The following is a 10,688-nucleotide window of genomic DNA, read 5'->3' on the forward strand; positions in this document are numbered from 1 at the left end:
CAATACATCCACAACTTGACAAAGCATCAAAATATATATATATATATATATATATATATATATATATATATATATATATATATATATATATATATATATATATATATGTATCAGCAACACTAATCTCAACATTACATGCATTATATTATCAAAAGTGATATTTAGACACGAGCTGCACATATTTAAATCATAACCCATAGAAAGTACCTTTCAATCCACAATCATTTGACTATACAATCAAGTGAGAATATTTTCTTTCCTTAACAGTTTCGGCCTTCGAGGTGGCCTCCTCGACTCACAGACTTCTCCATAACACTTGATGGAGGCAATCTCAACTTTCGGACTTATCTAGCAAGGAAGACAATTAAGTACCTCCCATAAGCCAATTACCCATTAATCTCACATTCAATAGTTTCCACCAGAACGATAGACAAAGGATTTTCAACTACCTTCTTTGACATAGACACATAAATCACCGGGTACTTGGAGGGCACCGATGGGGGAAAATCATACTCATAGTTTGTCCTATTTCCTTCAAGATTCCATAAGGCCTAATGTGACTTCACATAATTTACCTTTATTAGCAATTCACATAATATCTTCATGGAGGAAATCTTGAGAATAACCCGTTCGCTTTCTTCAACTCTAAATCTCTACTGCGAACACACAAATTAAACCTTGGCGTCCCTTAACTTACTTCTTTACCTTATTCTATGATGTTCTTGAATGAATATGACCATAGGGTTTCCTATCTAATATGTTTGATCATTGAATGAGGTTTCTTCTTTAACATGTTTGAACCTTCAACCCCCCATAGATTTAATACAAGAAGGAATAATGGGGTTCGAGATTAAGCTAAAATTATTCAAGAATCTATCAATGAATTGAGCAGGGCATTTTGGGAGGTTATATCCTAGGAGATATGAAGGTTACCACCAATAGCGCTGGCATGGGTAATCATTGTGATGACATCATCGATTTGACAAATGAGGCATAGAGTTGCCTAGTAGGCACTGATAATGTGGGAACCATGTCCATGATTTTAAGATGTAAAATAGTGAGTAGTTTTAGACATGTGATATATGGGAGCCATGACGGGAGGATAAAGACATTATCATCAGTTATTCTTGGAAGACTATGAGTTATAAAAGGGACACTAACAATTGTTTCACTCTATATGTGCCTTGTTCGTCAATGGTAATCCTCTAGGAGAAATGGCCGAGTACGTGACACCAGACGCTTCCTGGAGTGTAGGGAAAATCGATTTAACTCGAAATGAGACTATTCTGGCACCCTGAATATGAAATGGGTTTCAAAAAACATGAAGTTGCGTTACACTCTTAACATTAACTGACAGAAGGAATTTATGCCACAAGCCCATGAGGTTAAAAAAGAAGTTGAACACTTGTGAGATTATTATCATTCTGACAGCTTAACGCTCACAATAGTTGATCCTATATAAGAGGACTAGAGATACGACAAAATTGTCTTTCAAATCAATATGCTCATGATGTGTGCTAGAACCTTAAACATCCACCTGATGTGGAGAGGGAAAGGTCGCGATAAGTCTACTTAACTTTCAACCACACACGAGTGAAACCATGTAACTAGGACATCTTAATATTGGGGTAAAATCATGTATTGGTTAAAGAGAATGAACAGTTTGCTATGAGCTAGACATGTTTCTGCCATAATAACTCTCAAGCTGCAATTCCAGGCCACTTTATGGGAACCTACAATACTAGGAACGAAGTGAGCTATTTACTGTGGAATGATCTAAGTGGACATGAAAGTCATACTGAGATGGGCAAACAAAAAGTTCTTCGTGTTACGAATCTAAGAGGATCCCAAGTTTCAGAGGAACTTTATGCGGACATGTGACCCCTTTCAATCAACATGTACACATATGATAGGTGCTCAGATATGCTCTCATATTACTAGACAGTGAAAAGGTTTCATGATAGTATTCACAAAGAAGAAAAGTGATTGTTCAAACCATAGGAGCTACATACACCGGGGAGAGAAAGAGTCGCTCAAGAAGGATCTCAGCAGTAGGCTGCTTTACATTGGATTTGATACTACATAGGTAAACTTTATGACGGTGCATGCATAAGCACAAGTGAGCAGATGTTATCCATTTGAATCAAAAGGTTCTTGTAAGATATTCATCAGGTATAGTCCCTTGTTGAGAATTTAGGGAAGCAAGTGGGAATTATTAGCCTAGGGTTATAACTATATTCAAGGAAATAATTATAGAGCTCAATCCCACAAGATACTGTAAATAAGAGAATTTGTGATAAAGGTGCTTCACGAATAATGCGTCTCGTTCAAAGAGTAGGTACATGCAATGTTTTGTGATTCAGTAACTTGTTAAGACCATATTTATGAAGGCTCTTCAATATGGATGTACATATACAACAAGGAAAATTATGCAGTGTTCATAATATGTACTAAGGAGTGACTTACTTGGTGCTTTTAGGTTGACAGGGCAGTTCCTTAACTGATGCCCCTTGACTCCACATCCATAACATACATTGGTACCATAGTAACATACCGCCCAAATGACATCTCCTACACTTCATGCAACGGGGATGAGGTCCGTTAAACTGACTCGCCCCGCTGACCTGATATTTACCCTTTTAGCATACATCAAAAGCATTCCCCCTATCCTTCCTTCAAGCCTTCATAGAGGGAGTAACAATCTCTATAACGGTTTTGCTATGTGGGCCTCTGGAATTGCCTAGGCCTGCCACCCATAACACGTTCTAGAGCGTACGCACAACACAATGCCAAATGTTCCTTCCTGCATATCGGGCAGACCAGGATGGGTGTACCTAACCTAGGGCATTTGTTCTTCTTTTGCCCCTTTTTCAACAACCATAACATATTTCAAAAGTCATCCAACATAAACTCATGTGGTGCTTCTTACAAATCAAACATTCCGGCTTATTGGTGCCAACAATCCTTCCTCGTTTCTTAGGTGCTCTCACCACATGATCTGGTGGCGTGGTGACATTAATAGGAACAAGGACACTTCCCCTAGCAATGGAATCTTTCAATCTCTCCTTGCTACCTCTAACTCGTGGGTTACTCATCTGGAAAATGAGACATGTCTAGGAAATTAGCTTCCTATCCTGAGCTCTAACGCACCATCTGGAGTACCAAATAAGGGTGACATTCCTAAGTTCCCAAGTAGCCTCCCAATTATAGATGTTGTCAACAACACATCGATATGAAGGACTCTACTAGACACGGTTCCGAGACATCCTAGGACATTTTAAAACCATAGGCTCTGATACCATGTTTGTCATGTCCCGACCTCGGGGAGCGCGACTGACGCCCAACCGAGATAACCCGGTCAAGCAAGCCTGCTAGATACTTTCTACCCTACCTTGCCCATGAATAGAGTGGACATGTACTCCGTTAATTAACATTGCAAGGATTTCATAAACAACACTAATTTCATTACCATTAGTAGCTTCATTCATAATTTCCAAAATATATTACCAATTTATAGTTTGAAGTGGAACATTTGTTACAAATACAACATTTCTAGTTTTGACTTTCCCAACACAAATGGACCATCCACATTATGTCTACGGAGCCTCTAAGTACAATAGAAGAGTAGTATGGAAGTGTCGGTAATAAGGTCCTGGCTATACCTCAAAGCACAAAGTACAACATTAAGTGACATCAGGCCTGGAATAGAGTAGGGCTCACCAAAATCTGCTAAATAGGGAGTAACTGCTAACAAGATCCAAAGCTACCCTCCGATAAACCACCTGCATCCATTGAAGATGCAACGCCCCCGACAAAAGGAACGTTAGTACATATGGAATAGTACTAGTATGAAAAGCTAAATGTCCTCTTTCAAAATAAAATGCCATATAAGAAAGCAAAACCATGGAAACATCAAGCAACGTTCAATGATATCCAAATGCCAAGTTAAAACATAACAGTTTTCAAACTACGAAGATAATACTGTGAAGATGATAATCAAAATACGAAGATAATATTATTTTTGTTTGGGAGATCTTTAGTACCGATATACCATCGTGAATTTAGCACGGAGTCCGATCACTGCCCGATCGGCTAAGTCGTCTCATCCGAAGACATCAACCACAATCACAATCACTTTCTCAGTACCGATATACCACCGTGAATTTAGCACGGAGTCTGATCATCTAAGCCATCTCACAAGAGTCATCCAATCACAATACCACCGTACTTTTAGCATGGAGTCCGATCTCAGCCTGATCGGCTAAGCCGTCTCACTAGAGACATCCAATCACAATCTCTACACAAAACGGCCCTGCCGCCTCACCCCAATGTGTGCAGGTGGAGGTGTAATCACAATCACAACACCACCATGTGCGGGGCATGGCATCCGATCTCAGCCCGATCGGTTAATCCGTCTCACCACAATGCCGTGTGGGTCAAAATCACATTCTGCTAGCAATCATCTCATCCCAAATAAGGGAAACAATCTCATCACATCAATCTCATCCCAATTAAGGGGAATAATTTCATCACAACAATACGGGGATTTACCCCTCAATCACTCATGCACCGGCACGTGTAGTTTTGGGGTTAGGATATTTCCACCTACCCTTCCTCGGTGACTAGCGATACTCCCAAAAACATTTTTTATTTACATATAAGGGAAATGATATACAATTTCATTTACCACATAACCCTTCGCACCGCATATAGATTCATTGGTAATTTCATCCACTTACTGTCATGACCCAAACCGAAGGGCAAGGGGCACCCGGTACCTTACTCAACCGAGTACCAATGTAACATATCTTTCTTATCGTACTATCATGGTAAATGGGCCAAAAGGGCCGTCATGGATAATCAGAATAAAACATAAGGGAATACTAGACGTAGGATGACCCAACATGATATAGAAACTTATATAAGTGACATACGGGCCTATAAGGCTGACATGATCATTTGTAAACTCAAAACATAGGCCGACAAGGCCATACAAGTATCTATATACCTGACATCTGTCTACAAGCCTCTAATAGTACATAAACATCATAAAGGTCGGGACATGGCCCCGCTATACCAGTCAATACATGTCCAAATCATACTGATCAAATAGGCAACTCCAGATCAAGTGGAGTGCACCAACACCTTTCGCTGAGCTGAGCCTACTAAGAGGTCTGTCAACCTGTCTTTCAGGACTTGCGGGCACGAAATGCAGTGTCCCCGGCAAAAGGGACAATGTACAAATAATGTACCGAGTATGTACGGAATGAAAAGTAGTGTATAAAAGATATGAAAGAAATATGGAGTAAGTACTCAACCTGTATGTCTGAGTAGCTCTGTGAATCATAAAACATTTATAATGTCATGCATGTGCATGTAAATGTCATATCATGCATAAGTATATAAGTACATAACATCATCAAGCCTCTGAGGGCATCCCATCATATCATCTCGGCCTCTATGGGCAAAATCATCAATGTATACCAACTGATAAGGTGGTGGTGCGTATATAACGCCATAACCTTTTCCCATACCCCATATACATATACTATACGCGTATATAATGCCATCTGGTCATGGGTTAATATAATGTATAAATGAATGCAATGCATAACGAAGTAAGTCAATAAGATCTCTAAAAATGTCATGAGACCCATGAACAGATGATATGATAGTAGGACATATAGGAAATCAAGAACATAGGCAACCCTAGTACTTCAAAGAATAGAATCATTTGTGAAGCTTACGTGCTTGCTTGTTTCGTTATATCATATGGATCATGCCAAAAGGAAAGAAGGGATAACCTTAACATAACTGTATGATATCTTCCTTATTACTCAACCAATCTCGACACAACGTCTTGCATCTACAACAAGTGAAATGATATTGCCGTTAACATATAATGTCATACCATCGTATTTGGCTAGTCGTACGGCTTAAGGAAAATCGGGCAGTAACTCCCCTATTTTTAATACATCCCAAAGACCACTAAGGTTCATCAACATCCCAACAACAACAACTATAACCAACAATAACAACAACAACAATATACTCCAATATGAGTTTCTTCGATTATCTTAACAATTATATTGAGCGTCAAGCTCGTTTTTACTCATAACAAGATATGAATTAAATACAAGTCTTACTCCATAAATAAGTTTACAACCTTCAGAATATCATACTTATATGTACCATATTATTTCTAGTTTAAAACATCCACAAAATGCCTTCCAAAATAGCCCCATACGTCTAGCACCTTAATTTTTATCGTCAATCACTTGTTTTTCATCTTTTATTCTTCAATCAACTTAATTAACATCTATAAAAGCTTAACAACAGCAGCCACAACATTATCTAATTATTTCTCACAATTTCCAGCCACCACGAACCATATATTTATCCACAAAACAGTCCAACCAAAAAGACAACCATATCCTATGTTCCTTCAAGTGCATTTTATGGTTTTTCACTCAAACAACACAACCAACACAAGATTAACCTTAGGCAAAATCAAGAAGAAGTTATACATACCTTGGACAGTAGGTACAACTTGAAACCCTATCTCAACTTAGCCCACAATAGCCCTCAATCACACCACAACACCATAGAAGCATTCTCTTGTAGTCTTTAACACCTTTGATTATGATTTGAGTAGATTTTTCCTTGTGTTTGGTTCTTGGGATCTTGAGATATGTTAGGAGGGTTGTGGAGATGTTGAGAGTGTTTTGTTTTGAGTAAAATCTGTATTTTTGACGAGATATAAGGGGATAAGACCACCGCCTCAATTCTCCAAGCAGGTGGGTAAGCTGCCTGCTTGGCAGGTTGAGCAGCGGCACTTCGGACACTTGTATCTATCTACTCCAATATCGTATTGACAAACGGTTTGCAGAATTTGAAACTAGACACATAGGGCTTTAATTTAATATAAATATCTCCATGTAACTCTCAATATATTGGGAGAGAACTGCGTCACAACCTAGCGTATAAAACTGCTAGTTTCTCTGAAGTGCGGCGACGTGACTTGGCGACCCTAATTATAAATTCATCTTTCTCTACCCCGATGTCGTATGAATAAATTGTTTGGACCGATGGAAAATAGGTTCCAAGACCTTCATTTTGGTATATAATATGTCCCAAAAAGACCTCATATAACACATGAAATGTATTGCTCAAAACGCTTCATTACAAGGCAAATCCTTAGCCGGTTTTTCCGCAACTTAAATACGATTTTTCCCAAACTTTATATTTCATATCCAAACATCATATATAGCCATATAATGACTTTAAACTCATTTAAATCATGATTAAAAAGTCTCATATTCATCTTAACTTACTTAAGACTTCAGTAAACTTTTCTTATCCTTTTAGAAATATTTCGTCCTTTTTGAGTTTACATTAGATAATGCTGTAATGACAATTACGTCTGAAGTACGGGGTGTAACAACATTAAATAAATTTATATACTTTCAAAGAAGATCTCATTTTAGATCTTACATCAATTGACTTACGACATACTTTCACGTACAAAAACATGGGGTGTAACATCGTTCCCCCATTTGGAACATTCGTCCTCGAATGTTGACTGATATGCTTATCGGTCTCATAACCTATAGCTCTCGTGAAAACTTTATTATTTTTCTTACCATCTAGGCAATTGTTCTGTGAATAAATTCAAAGACCAGGGCATTCCCCCCTTTAGGCCTCTTCTCACATCACGACTTGTGATCGGAATTCTTCCAATCCCGTAACTTTGACTACCTTCTGTGATGCAACATGTATGACTCTGTCCTTTTATGTGCGGATCTTCTCTCTCTTTTTTTTCTTCCGCTTTTTGCCAATCTCTTCGCCTCACTTTGTGAACATATACAGAACTATGACAAGATGTCCCTTGGAGCATATATAGGTGTACTGAAGTTCTTTGCTTGGTACTTTGCCGAACTTACAACTGTTGCTATATTTTGTTTCCTAGCCTTGGTTATCTGTCCTTATGGCTTTAGTGCATCTAAGTAGGTCATACCGTACTATAACACTTACTTGGGTTTATTATTACCGAGGTGTGCTACACAACTCTAGGTTACTCTCTCACTGCTTATCCCATAACCTGCTGGCGCAACCCTGCTACATTAGGAACACATAATCGACCCCGATATCTCAGGACTCCATCTCCTGTGATCTCAAATGGTGTCTTCTCCTTTTGAAGGGTTGTATCTCTGTAATGAGCTAGCACAGGATCTTCATATTGGAATTACTTCACTTCAGTTACTAAAGAGCATCTTGCCATGTCCTGAATAGTAACTCCGGTACCACCCGAATCTACTAATCGAATTCCAAGATTAGCTAGCTGATGAATCTCACAAGCTATCTCACTCTTCTCTAGTTGTAAATATGATAGGCTACCCATAGATGTACGGCTGAGGGCGTCTACTACTACATTCGCCTTCCCTGGATTGTATAAAATATCAACATCATTGTCTTTCACTAGCTCCAACCATCGCCTCTACGTAATATATTGTCACTAAGGCTCACGTCTCATTAGGGAACATCTAAAGTGATTTTCCTGATCTACCTAGGGGTGGTACTATACTTCAATAATCGTACTTCATATCATCCTAACGTGATTCATCTTATGGGGGTATTCTAATACCGTGCGATCTATGAAATCCCTTTTCTTTAAATCATTACTCAATCGAAGACTCAAACGTCATCCTCTTATTTTTCACAATTACGCCCTTATTGTACTACCATGGCATCATTTTATCTCTTCTAATTGTTCCTATGCTTAGACTCCTCTGAGTTCATTCAGACAGTACCGAGCTTTCTATAGCTTATGGAAACCATCAACTCTCTTGTTTTGATGGACTTAATCTCAAGGCCTTACCTGTTCTCATCACCTTCTCACTCATCTTTTCACACCTTTACTCCTTTCTACCTAAAACCTTGTCACTATACAATACTTTAGCGTGCGACCTACACATATCGATTCATACTACTCAAAACCTTCCTTTACTTGGTCGCATCATAGATTTCCATTCGTGCCCTCTCAGTTGTCTTTAAATGTAAGCAATAGCTTTTCCTGGTCGTTCTGCCACTTGTTGCCTGAATACTTGGCTTATCTTAGTGCCCTCATATGTTGGAATTCCATGCAACCCATATGATCTTGAATATCACCTTTTGATTTTTTTTCTTCCCGTTTATTAGCCACCATAGGTTTCACTTTCTTATAGAGTGCATACAATGTTGTTGTGATACCGTTGTTACAAGACCATTTATTTTTTATGTCACTATGCTTAAGTTGAAGCCTACTTCCTTATTTCCTCATCTAGTCCTAACTTACCTCTCGCACTGGCTCCTTATGTATTAAGTGTTCATTTGCACTTATTTATCAATAACATCTTGTGCTGGAACCCTTACTGCCTCTCCCCGACGTCGTGCTTGCATAATGTTCTTGAGTCGTATCATATCTGTAGGATCTGAATAGATGCAATCTCATTCCTTTCACCTTTTACCACATTCTTTCTTTACTATTCCATAGTCACATCTTAATCTGTGGAGTCTTTCCACATCATCATGGACTCTTACTCACCTTGCGGTAACCCTTCTGTACCAAGGATAATTGAATTCCTTACTCACGAGGGTGAAACCTAGTGTAACTGGCATACTTAGTCCCTTAAGCTTCACTTTGCTTATAGTGCTCGCTTTAGGGAAGCATCTTCCCGAATGACCTTTAAATGTTATTCTTCTGTTGTCTATTCTATTATCGACGGAACGTAATCTCTGAAATTCTCTTGATGCCGACTATTACCAAATCATTTGGTCCCTAATTCATGTTCAGCTAGCCATACTGATTTCTATTATTCCGGGGTCTAACTTTTCCTTCTGGTAATCATGTTGGAGTCACCAACTCATTTTTTCGAAATGGGGATATGACTTTATGGCTTATACTCTTTTATTGCCTCAAGGCCTGTCACCTCTTGTCTTTTCCTTCACTTGACTATAGACTTTGTCACTGTGTCATATTTTGATTTACCGTTATCATCCATTTATCACATCTTACTCATAATACTTCATTCACTCTCTTTTTATTCTTGGGTTAATATTTTTGTCTATCACTTTATTCTAAAAACTTCAACAAAACATTCTTTAACTTTTAGCTCCCCTTGCTTCATCTCACTGGCTCTTCGAAATGCCTAACATTCTCCCTTCTTTTTTTAATCGGGGCTAGAGTAATACTAAGGTAAATATTTATCCCTTCTAGGATCCCACTGCCTATCTTCTGAAGTTTCTAAATATTCTAGTATTCATATCTGATTGTACTATTCTAGAGTCACAATCTGGGTGTCTCACAAAGAGATCTATTACCACATTTTCACTATCCCTCGAAAATATCAACTAATGATAACAATCCATCCACATTTTTGGGTTACTCTAACCCCAACTTGATCTTGATATCCCATCCTTCTCTTAAACTATATCTGTCAGCTCCCATAGGGAATAATTGAGATGGGTGTGGCTAATTGTATATATCTCCGTTACTGTTGAAAGTAACTCAGAATGCTTATATTTCTCTACTTTAATTGTAAATATTGTTAATCTTCATTAACTAGGTACCTCGTACCCTTCTTCACCTTGCTTCTTTTACTTGCTGAAACTTGTGTCTACCTTCTGATTATTTTATTCTTTTTCACCGT

This window comes from Nicotiana attenuata, chromosome 9, assembly GCF_001879085.1.
Source record: "Nicotiana attenuata strain UT chromosome 9, NIATTr2, whole genome shotgun sequence".
NCBI classification, from domain to species: Eukaryota; Viridiplantae; Streptophyta; class Magnoliopsida; order Solanales; family Solanaceae; genus Nicotiana; species Nicotiana attenuata.